The 11,970-nt window shown below is 33.7% G+C and overlaps 1 non-coding gene across 1 annotated transcript; it reads right to left on the minus strand.

The window, feature by feature from the left end:
* Nucleotides 1–8,771: 8,771 nt before the first annotated feature.
* On the minus strand, nt 8,772–8,843 carry Trnae-cuc (transfer RNA glutamic acid (anticodon CUC)). The gene has a single exon. It is a non-coding gene; the product is annotated as a tRNA-Glu (tRNA).
* Nucleotides 8,844–11,970: the final 3,127 nt, after the last annotated feature.

Below are 11,970 nucleotides of genomic sequence, written 5' to 3' on the forward strand. Positions count from 1 at the left end.
ATATGATATACTTAGGTAAAGTAAGTTGACGAAAAGTACCAATGAAAAAGGTGTACATAAAAATTAGCATATAATACCTCAAGCAGAGATATACATTAGGTTTGATATAAAACTCCGGTTGCCACAATCCATGGCAGAAACCATTAAAAAAATTGCCTTAGTTCAACATATAGCCAAGGGATCTGACGAGTAAAATTTTAAACAGAAATGTATTTTCAGAGTTATTTAGATATAAGGCAAAAACCAGTGCGACGGCTATATACGAGTATCTTCCTTTGAGAGTTTCGCGCGGCGCGCCATAATCTTTTTCCCAACTTTACGTCCCTTCTTAACATTTCTACTTAGAAACTCTAAGCAGATACAATCTCTCTAAACCAGTGGTTCCTAAACTTTTCAGTTCGGTTATCCCTATGACTAACTAGGGAACCTGATTTTACGAGGGGCGTTCAAAATATTCTCGGTATTGATATCTTACGACCTCTTCTAAAATTTCTTTCGTTACTGGCCGCTAAGGTTTATTCATTGACATTAAAAAAAAGTATAATTCGAACCGAGATAGTCTTTTGTTTTTCTGCAATTGCTGAACAAACATGAACATCCTGTGCGAATTGACAATGTTAACTAAATTAGAACATCGATGCGTGATAAAATTCTTGACAAAACAGGGTAAAAATCAAAAAACCATAAAAGAGGAAATGGATTGTGTTTACCGTGAGTCTGCTCCTTCTTTATCTACCATTCAAAAGTGGTCAAGCGAGTTTAAACGCGGAAGGGAGAGTATTGAAGATGACCCTAGACCTGGCCGGCCTGTAGTAGCTACTTCACAAGAAAATATTGATAAAGTGGAAAAACTTATATTGGAAGATGGTCGAGTGAAGGTAAAATCTATAGCACAAGTAACCAATCTCTCTATTGGTACCGTACATGATATTATACATGACCATCTTAATATGTCAAAAGTAAGTGCAAGATGGGTTCCGCGAATGCTGACTCGGCTTCAAAAAGACATGCGTGTAGCTTGTTGTTCCGATTTTATTGACCTGTGCGGTGAAAATCCTGATGAGGTGCTGCAAAGAATAGTTACTGGAGATGAAACCTGGGTTCATCATTATGACCCAGAGAGTAAACAAGAGTCCATGCAGTGGCACATTAAGGGTTCAGCTCATCTCAAGAAGTTGAAGGTCATCCCTTCAGCTGGCAAGGTCATGGCCACGATATTTTGGGATTGTGAAGGAGTATTACTAATCGATTATAAAGAAAAAGGTGTAAATATCACAGGACAGTACTACGCTAACATTCTACGTCAATTAAAGGATGTAATTAAAGAAAAGAGGCGAGGAAAGTTAACCAAAGGTATTCTGCTTCTGCATGACAACGCCCCCGTCCATACTGCTCATATTGCCAAGGCAGCTATTGTTGAACGTGGGTTTAAAACTGTTACTCACCCACCGTATAGTCCGGACTTAGCCCCCAGCGACTTCTTTTTGCTCCCCAATCTTAAAAAGGATCTGCGTGGAAATAAATTTTCTGACGATGAAGCATTGAAGGCGGCAGTGGAGGAGCATTTTTACACGAAAGATAAAAAATATTTTTACGAGGGATTAAAAAAAATAATTGATCGATCTTTTAAGTGTATGAACATAGGGGGGGAGTATATTGAAAAATAAAAATATCAAACTTTTCGTACTTGTTTGTTTTCATTCTCATACCGAGAATATTTTGAATACCCCTCGTACCCCTCCTCCCAATGTGGTAATAAAAAAATAAAACGTGTACGTTCGTTGTATTGTTAAATTAGGTTAGCTTATTACCCCCGTAAAATACCAGTTTTACCCCCACGGGGGTAATTACCCCCAGGTTAGGAACCACTGCTCTAAACCCTAGAAACCGAGCCTTATTTTAGCACAACTGTTACTGAACAAGCAAAGCTTGACATTTCTCAGATGTCCATTGACAACGAGATATAGCCCAGCGGTCCGCCAGTCAGTAAATCTAGGTCCGACATGACATGAAGTCAGCAGCTAAACGCCTGTCAGTCGAGAGAGCACGACTAAATAGATAAACGGTAATGGTATGCAAAATATATGGGTTTATGTTAATCCTGGTAATTATCAAAATGGTCAACGAATTAGTTGTAAGTAGTTAAAGTGAATTGAAATAGGTGTCATTCACTAAAGAAAAAGTGACCAAGTTCACCGGTGGTGGAGGCCAGAATCGAATCGAGTCTATGATATCTTTGAAAGGCTAAAAAATAATTATCATATTTTTTTAAGGCTATAAAATAATTTGATTTGTTCCCTAAGTGTATAGTTAACGTGTTTGAGTTGTAGAGATAATCGAAGTTACGGTTTTATTTTAAAAGTACATTCTGAAATGACATGACATGAACATTCAAGTAATAACATAATTAAATCTATGTCTGGTATTAGTACTAATATAATTGTAATCATATTTGTATTTATTTTATTGTGGTACAAATATTTTATTTTGTTTTTTAAAAATTAATAGAACTTTAATATTTATGATATAACAGTTGATTTCAATCGTTTACTATATACTATACCAATAACAATATATTAGAAGTCAATTGCTTCAGTGTTGTAACTCCGTTATATGAATGTACCATTATTTAATTGAATAGAGATTTATTATAACGATAACCTTATTGTTTGTTGGACTTAGGAAATCATTTCAATACACGGCTGTGATTAAGTTGGGAAACATTACAGTGAATACGGAACGAACTATCTACTACATATTAAATTAATACATATTCATTAATTATTTATCAATGAATGTTATAGGTAAATGGGAAAGAAAGCTTAATAATAAATAGTGTTGTAACTTGGTGCTTTACATTTTAAGAAATGTAGCAACATAGCAAATTTATTTTCACTGTCTTTTCAGAGTTCATCACTCTTGAGACGAAGCCTCTCTCCTCGAAGATTCTCCTCAAACCTTGGACAACGTTCTGACCGCATTTCATTTTCGACAAAGCAAGCCATTCTGAATCAAATTTAAACCAACAGCGTCCTGTTTATTTCAAAAATAAACCCATCTATTTTTCACACTATCAACAGGTCTCGGTATCACATAATTTGATCTCAGCAATCACGCGAGCTATCGTCGATTGTTTCCGCAACTATCGGGAACAAATTGGGCGATAAGCCAAGGCGGCTTTATTGATGCCTAACTAGTGTAAATCGATTCTGATCGACCGATACCGCGGAGAATCGAGCGGCAAGAAAGTATCGATGAATAATGGATGGAGCTGGCCGGTTGCGGTTTTTAGACAATTCTATTTAAAAAGTGGATCTCGAAAATGGAAGAATAGCGGATAACAAGCTGCTTTTTATTGATAAATCGTGTCACTATGTAACTGAATTGGATGATGAAAAAACTTTAGAAGATTATGTTAAAAAAATCAAAATTGTGAAACTATGGGTATCTAAAATAACTTTACGACCGGATAAAGATTTATAATTTATTATATCGAGAATGAATCAGCCATAAATTTTTACATCATAAACGTTGTTGCCGATAAAATATTATGTTATTTTGAATACGAGAACAGTTTTATTTCTCAATTCCTTTCTCTTTTCGCTTGATCGTAAATTTTATGGCGGCTGACATTAAACATGTGCGAGTCGATTTCCGACCGAGGAAATTAAAACGCAACAGCCCGACGTGCGAATTAACGTTAAACGCGCGTGAAATGACAAGGGAACATAAAATTTCTCCTTGTAAAACTCCTTTGACTTACCTTGAGCTCACTTTATTTGACACCGCTCGATTATAGTGTGGCGAATCGTGTTAAAACTTCAAAAATTTTGACGAAGGAAAAGATACAAGTATTAATTTATATTCCCCTAATCTTAAACTTTAGCCCTTTATAAATAAGAGTTATATTCTTGAAGTGGTTTAGATTGTAAAAGGCCTGTTTGAAGGTGTTGCAAGCGCTTGGGCGAACATTTTGTACATTGATTGGCATTTCGCGCGGAAAGAAACACCTTTGCGGCCGTGACACGTCGTTTGATTGATTGTATAATTAATTTCATTTAAATTCAAACCAGCTGACACACGTCAGTTATTTGAACTGTCAATTAATTTGACAGCGGTTGATGAGGGCAGTAACAAGCTTTTTTTGTAGTTATTAAAACTAGTTATGCCAAGTCTCGTAAGGGATAAAGTGACAGCTGTAAGCAAAATAAGTTTTTTCGAGCTCATTATTTTATTTCAAACATGACAAGTGGGTTGTTTTCGTAATGTCCAATCATCATATTCATGTTGTCTGAGCCATTTATAAAATTCTAATTCAATTAGGAGTTGAAAGGAAGTCGCCGTAGCAGGTATTTGTATTATCATAAAAAGGAAACAACATGGTTTGTATTAAAATTGTACGTAAATTGACTGACTAGTCACATTTATTTTACATTTCATTGGTTCAATATTATTATATATTTTTTCGTCTTGGTTGTTTATGAAAACAATGTGCTATTTGAGGTAAGTATAACGTTACCTAGCTATGTTTATAATCTTTATTTTCATATTCCAATTTTGTTGAGTCGATAAACACACACTCTGTAAGAAGTGAAATGTGATGGTCTTTTTCTAAATTATGAACATATGTACGTATTTTAAATGACAATATCCATCTCTTTTCCTATAACACTTCTATAATTTCACAAACAGCATTAAATTTCATTCAACTGCTCTAAGCATTATGTAGCTACATATATATTTTTTAAACCACACGTTTCCACTATGCACATTTCCCCCATTCTACACAGAGCTCGTCAATTCTCTCCTTTGAAACCCCGACAACCACTAACTCGAACAGTTAAAATCGCATTTGCCATTTGAACTTCCTTGAACAAAACAAAGCAAAGATGGATGGGCCCATACATCATCGCGAGGGCGCTAATGATGAATAATTAGCTCTATCCTCTATCTTTTGTTCTTCGTGCCTTATCTTTCATTGTTTCTGATGTATGGATTGAGGGTTTTTAAAAAGACAATGCAGGTTCTAAGAATATACTTGAGGTATGTGATGAATGTTACTGTAATTCACGTTGCTTAAATTATTCATGTCGTTTTACTCGGGGTATTTTATTATATGCAAAAAATTTAAGTGTATGTTTTGACCTATGCTTAAAAACTATAGCTATATTGCTAGTTACTGGTTTTCTTTACTCAAAAGGTTAGCATTTTATAGGTTTACGTTAAGGTTGCGGAGAAAGACCCCTCTTTGGGTAAGTACAAAACATCTTGTTGACTACCTCTGCTTTCAATTTATGTTCTTTTTTCGTAAAATTTACAAAAAAAGTATTTGTTTTGTTATATGTATAACAGTGAACCAGAACGAAATGATTATTATAAAATAAGATTAATGTGGCGCGTTATTGTGTAAACTTCCCGCGAAGATCTCATCAAAGCCAGCCCCACTAATGCATTCATTTTCGTCTCCGCTGTTTATCTCAACAATAACTCCGACAATTTGTCTTTGCCGCGTCTAAATATTCCTCATTGTCTGTGAGTAATTCTGTTAATAAATTCCACCAGTCAAAACCTTGAGCAATTTTCTTTCGTTTATCAAAATTCTTGATGATAAATACGCGGTTGGCGTAAGCGTTTCGTTAAAGTTGAATTCAGACAGATATTAATTTGCGCTCTTGCAAAATATTCATTGGCACTTAAAATAAAAAATATGCGACTAGACTGCTGAATTATTTAAATAGATACACGTGTTGGAATCAGACAGTCATTCTCGAGGCTTATGTGATCATAATACGTCATCTAACTGCTAATAATTACAATTTACAAGCATGAGCCACTGCAACAATGTCACTCTGAGTCCACTATCTGACAGACAATCTTTAATCCCCACGATGACTCGAGAAAACTGTCTGAGACTCGTAATAAAAGTACTGATTATGATTTAAACTGAATAGAAACGAGTAATGAATAACTGGATGATATTTGAGATCAGGCCCTGTCCGCCGGCGCCGCCGCAAATGCCGACATAAAAACTAATATTTGCGGTAATATTGGACGAGAATAGACTCTATTCGGGCGCGAGAAAGAATATAAAAAAGAAAACGACAAGTTGGTACGTCGGTAAGCGGAGCCAACAACCGTCAATCAGAAGCTAAAAACCGGTAGCTGCCGAGTCAGACGTTAAAGAGTACAAAAGTCGTGGAGTGGCTTTGATCCATTCCAATTCTTTTAGCTGGCTCAATAATGCATTAAATACTATTCAGCTTTAGATTAAATTCAGCGAGGTGTCATGTTCGTTGTCGCATCAACACCATTTATGGTTTATTTATCGCTTGTTTAATTTGAGCGGGACTAGATCGCTTAAGAGTTTGATGATAATGTCTTAGCATAAAATTACGGCGTTCCGAGAGCGTGGGTGTTCGAGAATATCCAGCGATACTCGTAAATGCGACGCAGAGATCGTAATGGCAGATTAACTTCAGGAGTCGAGCTCAACTATAAAAATAAAGATGAGTTTTATAAATAATGTCTACTGGCCGTGAAACTTTTTCTTAAAAACAAATTTGAACCGTTACAATTTTCGTGAAATCGATTGTACGCACTCCCAGTTCCGAAAGCCGTGAGTCTCATTTTTGATTCCCATCACGAGCCGAGCGGATTATACGTAGCAACAAAAAGCGCCCAAATAAATTACAGTGGAGAGCAAACAAAAACTGCTGCCACACCTCAGAGATAGAATAACAATAACAGAGAATCCAACAACGAAAATAATGTGACAAAGACGCCGCTAGAAACCCGACCGGTCCATAAACAGGAGGATTGGATTACCATGTGCTACCAGATTAGAGGATTGCTGTAACGGTTCAGAAATACGAACTGATGCAAAACCAAATGACAACCCATCATTACATAATGCATAAAAGCGGCGTGACTGGAGCGAAATACCAATTTCATGCTGTAGGTATTGTTTAGTTTTGTCTAGCCTTGCGTGAAATAGCTTTATTATAGTTATATATAAGTAGGTATAACGTTATTTATATATAATAACTTTATGTTAGTTACAAAGTGGCCCAAAATACTTTGTAAAACATTTTAAGGAATAGATTTAGTTTTTGATTTATTTATTTATTTCATAATAATATTAAGTTACAGTATAAATTATTCTAGGCTAATCTATACGAATTTATATTATGATCGTTAAGTAAGTAGGTAAATAACTATGATTATATATTATACAAATATCAAGCAATATTATACATTTAAAAACATTAATTACTACTAATCGAAAAATAAACTAAATTATTAACAATGTTTCTAACAATATTTTCCTTAGTTAAACGTCGTTTACAAATATTTTTTTATAAATCTAAACTACATTCATTGAACTGACACAAAACGTAATAACGCCAAAATAGTAAATCCTTGTGTTTTGATAAGTACACAAACGCAAACGTTGGTTAAAATTATGAATCACTGTAAATTTTTGCCAATGTATTTTTAGGCCATCCTGTATGAAAAATATTGTACTTAAATTCCATTAGTTCAGAAATTCAATGTTTTCGAAAAAAATTATCTGTGGTTAAAGTTATCAATCTACAAAATGGCACATTACTTACCTACTTGAATAGACATAATTCTTTAAGCTTCTTGCACAGATTGCCTACGGTTAACAGAATCTATTTAAATCTTCTGAGGTCACTTAGGATCACTAATGCTTTAATACTTAAGTGCAGGAAAAGTCAAAAAACATAGAAATATATTCAGCATCTATAATATTAACGGATAATATTTCGCATCTAAAGTTAGGTTGTTTATTTTAAGATTAGTTGATTTTTAGATACAGGGTATAAGATAGTATATATTACATAAATTAATTTTTGGTTAAAATAAATCCCGTTTTCGTTAATAACAAAATGTATTATGTATGACAAACAAATCCAAATAAAGTAATAAAAATCAACCTTCCCCCGACTTTAAATCCAACATTCCATCCGCACAATTTCACATGCACCTTATTTCCAAAGAATCAGACATTTGAATTCTGTCCAATCTGCAGGCAGATACTGTATTGATATCTGTCAATCGACGTCTGTTTCGGTCTCGCTACTCGAATGCAAAATATCAGCATTGAAATCAAACTTCACCTACTTGTCTTCCCATTTTAAACCTTCATCAGAAACATTTAAGGTCTCAAATAGACTGTCGGTATTATCAGCTACTAAATTCAAGTATGGTAAAGAGTGGAAGGGATTTATAACTGGGGTGTAATTGTCTACGTCTGTCTGTCTGTCTGTCTGCGATTGAATTACTGCTGCAATGACGGAGGCTGATCATTTTATGTTGTTTATATTGACAGGCTGTGTCGGATGTCGTTTGGCATTTCTATGTATGAAATGATTGCGTATAAAAGTGCAAAAAATACTGTTTACATACAAGTTTCAAATGTCGGCACTCCGATTGTAATGTTATTTATACTTATAGGTATTTATACAAAATATACATTTTAAATTGCCAACGACCACCACTACTATTAATTTTTTTTCTTACATTAATTTAAACCCGATAACCGTTATTCATAAATATGCTACAAAGCTGTCATTTTTAGCTTTTTAAGTAGGTAGATGTAAGAAAGGGATAATAACTAATTGAGTTTTTTGAATAACACCACTCGTGCACTCGCTTTGTTTAAAATAGTAATAATGAGACTTAAATAACAAAGAGTGCAATAAATCCAAGCGATCACTGAAGATAATAAAAAAAAATACAAAAATTTATTCCGATACCGGGAATCGAACCCGAGCCTCCTGGGTGAGAGCCAGGTATCCTAGCCACTAGACCATATCGGAGATGACAGAGATGACGAAATTATCGTTTGTTACAAAAATTTTAAGTAATTATTTTATCAGCTGGGCTGGATCATTCAATAATAAGTGTAATAAAATATTATCAGTACATATTTTTATGGAACGTTTGTATGTTTTTGTTTGCAATAATTATTTATTATAAGTACCTATTTTACGATAGCTTATGATGCATTACATCAACTTATGTAATGCATTATATTGACAGTAATTTTATTAAGATTGTTGTCAGATAGGTGGCAACAATTTATTTACTGCAGGAAATAAATAATTTCTTCTTATAAAAAGACTATACCAGACACTGGACAATTTTTTATTAGGTATACCTAAGATAGAATATCAAACTCCTACTTATAGATTTTTATTTTGCTCAAGTATTTATAACTTTGTTTATTGTACAATAATTATATCAAACTATTAATAAGATAGTAAGCTCCAAATAAGCTTAGAAATGTGAAATAGTTCTGGTTTTACCTATTTTTTGGCTAGTGTACAACATTCCTGCACCAAAAACTCTGGGTAATATTTATGGATATCACAAATACAGACGAACTAATTATAGAGATAGCCAACAAGCCAACACATCCATAGTTTAATTTACCATCCATAAAAGTCACGGTTGAAAATCCCACTACTATAACCAGATCACTTTCTAACAAAAACATAAACACATCACCCTTTGATCTTGAATTTCAACCGTCCACTTATGTTAATAGGAGTTATTATATGTAAAACAATGTCATTAGCATGTCTGACGGCTGACGCCGACAACCCGCCGACGGCTGTCGATCAATGTCGGCGTCAATCCGCGGAAGGGTTGCAACTGTTGGTTACCGTGGGTTCTTGGATCGGCGTTCGTTGAAGTTTTGCACGTAAAACTTCTAGACTCGCTGTCATTTATATGGATTACAATTTGTAGTAGTATAAGATAATTCGATTATTCGTAGATAATTGCCTACTGAGAAGCCTGCAGAGTTCTGGTTAAGTGATATCAAGTAATTATCAAATTCAATACTTAATTTAGTTTTGGTTTAGGCGTTATCGGGTCTGTCTGGTTTTGTTTTAAATAATAACAGAATATTTAAAATCCTTCTTTTAATAATAATTTTATAATAAAAGAAATAGAAGACAGGAAATTACTAATTTATTTTTGCCTATCCACATTTTTATAATTTTGAAATGTCAATCATTTGCTGCACAAAAAATTGACAACTAAGGTCACTTTTACGCGCATTTTGTAAGAATTAACATGACATAAAATTATCATACAATAGCAAAAATGAGTATATGAGTAGGTATATTTTATTTAAAATATTAACGAAGCTGCTTAGAAAATGCAATATATTATAATTATATACAATAATATGAGTTAAGTAGGTATGCACTCTTATTGATTTGTGTAAAGTGTTTGTTTGCAACCTCGTGACAAAAGTTATGACCTTATGTAATTTACTTGGCAGAAAAGGACAACATTATCAAAGTCAAAGGTTGCGAATTACATATTCATAAAGTCTGACAATAATGATTTGTTAAACTGTTGATTTTCCACGTTATGAATTTTTTTTAGTACCTACTTAGAATGAGTAGGTTACATACTTTTTGTTTTTACTTTACGAATCGACGCAAACTAATATGTTTGATAGAATTAAGGACATGATTTAAAGTATTTTAAACCAACAAATGAAATTTTCACTCATAAATTTAAAACGAATACGGGAGATATATTTTTAAAATGATTAGATTATAGGACACACTCCATACAACAAAAAAAATATTTTCATTCGTGTCTATCACCCTAATTTATTGCAACAGACGATAGGGATGGCAATATACGGTCATTGCACACTTCATAATGAATGGAAATTGCAAAGAATATTTAAATAGCGCAAAAACAGTGCAACAATCTAATAAAAGATAGTTAATGGTTTCACTAAAAAAAATTAAACATAAATAAAACCCTCCAATAAGTCATACGTGTAAAATATTTTATTTTTATGTGTTTGGGAAACATACAAATGTATAACTAATTTCGGTTCCTTTAAATGGTCACTTTTCAATTCAAAAACAAATTCATCCGTTTCTAAACTAAATGCCAGTGACACCTTATTAAAATCTTTTACCAAAATATCAATAAGTGTAAGATACTACTGAAAATTAGCGTCGTTGCATTACGTGATCCAATCCAATATCCAACACCTGCCGAGGTCTTATTGGGACAACAAATTACATATTTCACATATTTTTGCTCCAAATATTATCGTTTTCTCACATTTATAGACGGGCCTATTTATATCGCGAAATTTTATCGGATAGCTACACAAATCTCTGTTTTGACACTTTGCTGGGACATCAGTTAGCCGCGACCACGACCAGTGAAACCAGTGTCGAAACGTCGGTAAATAATGGTAATAAAATAAATTTCGCGATAGACCCGTCTATAAATGTGAGTTAATATGTGTTCAAACCGCGAAAGTTTAAAATAATTATTATTTTCTATTTTCATTTTTCCAATGTCCACAAAATTTGCGGCCATCCACGGGAACACCCTCGCTCCAGAGCAGAACAGACAGTTGACGAGTCCTCTCCAATCGGAGCTTTTGTCCCCCATACACGGTAGCCGCATTCAATACCCATTGTTAATATCACTTTTTATACTTTTACCACTGGAAACGGCTTTAATTATCATAAACGCAAGTGGAGTTCACTTATTAATATTTAATGCGCCCCTGTTTGGCTACGATAATTATGGTGCTATGTTTCTGGTCGTATAATTGTAACGATTGTAATATTTTAATGGTTTAATGATTATTAGTCTTGAGGATTAAGTGGCAGATGTTTGTGACTATTTATTCCATATTTACTTTTTTGTGCTATTTGTGAAATAGAATATTCGATTTAAAGTTAAACAAATGGGAATAAGTAAGAGAAAAATGACATGTACTCGATCATTAATACCTTTTTAACCGACTTCAAGAAAAAGAGATGGCTGTATGTTTGCTAATTATCTACTCCGTCAATTATGGATTAGGTAATTTTTATTATGCTTTTTTGTTTGCGCCATCATCACTAGCGCTTACCTTTTATAGTACCTCAAGCAATTATACTTTTTTAC

Source organism: Cydia amplana, chromosome 7 (assembly GCF_948474715.1).
Source record: "Cydia amplana chromosome 7, ilCydAmpl1.1, whole genome shotgun sequence".
In the NCBI taxonomy this organism is placed as follows: domain Eukaryota; kingdom Metazoa; phylum Arthropoda; class Insecta; order Lepidoptera; family Tortricidae; genus Cydia; species Cydia amplana.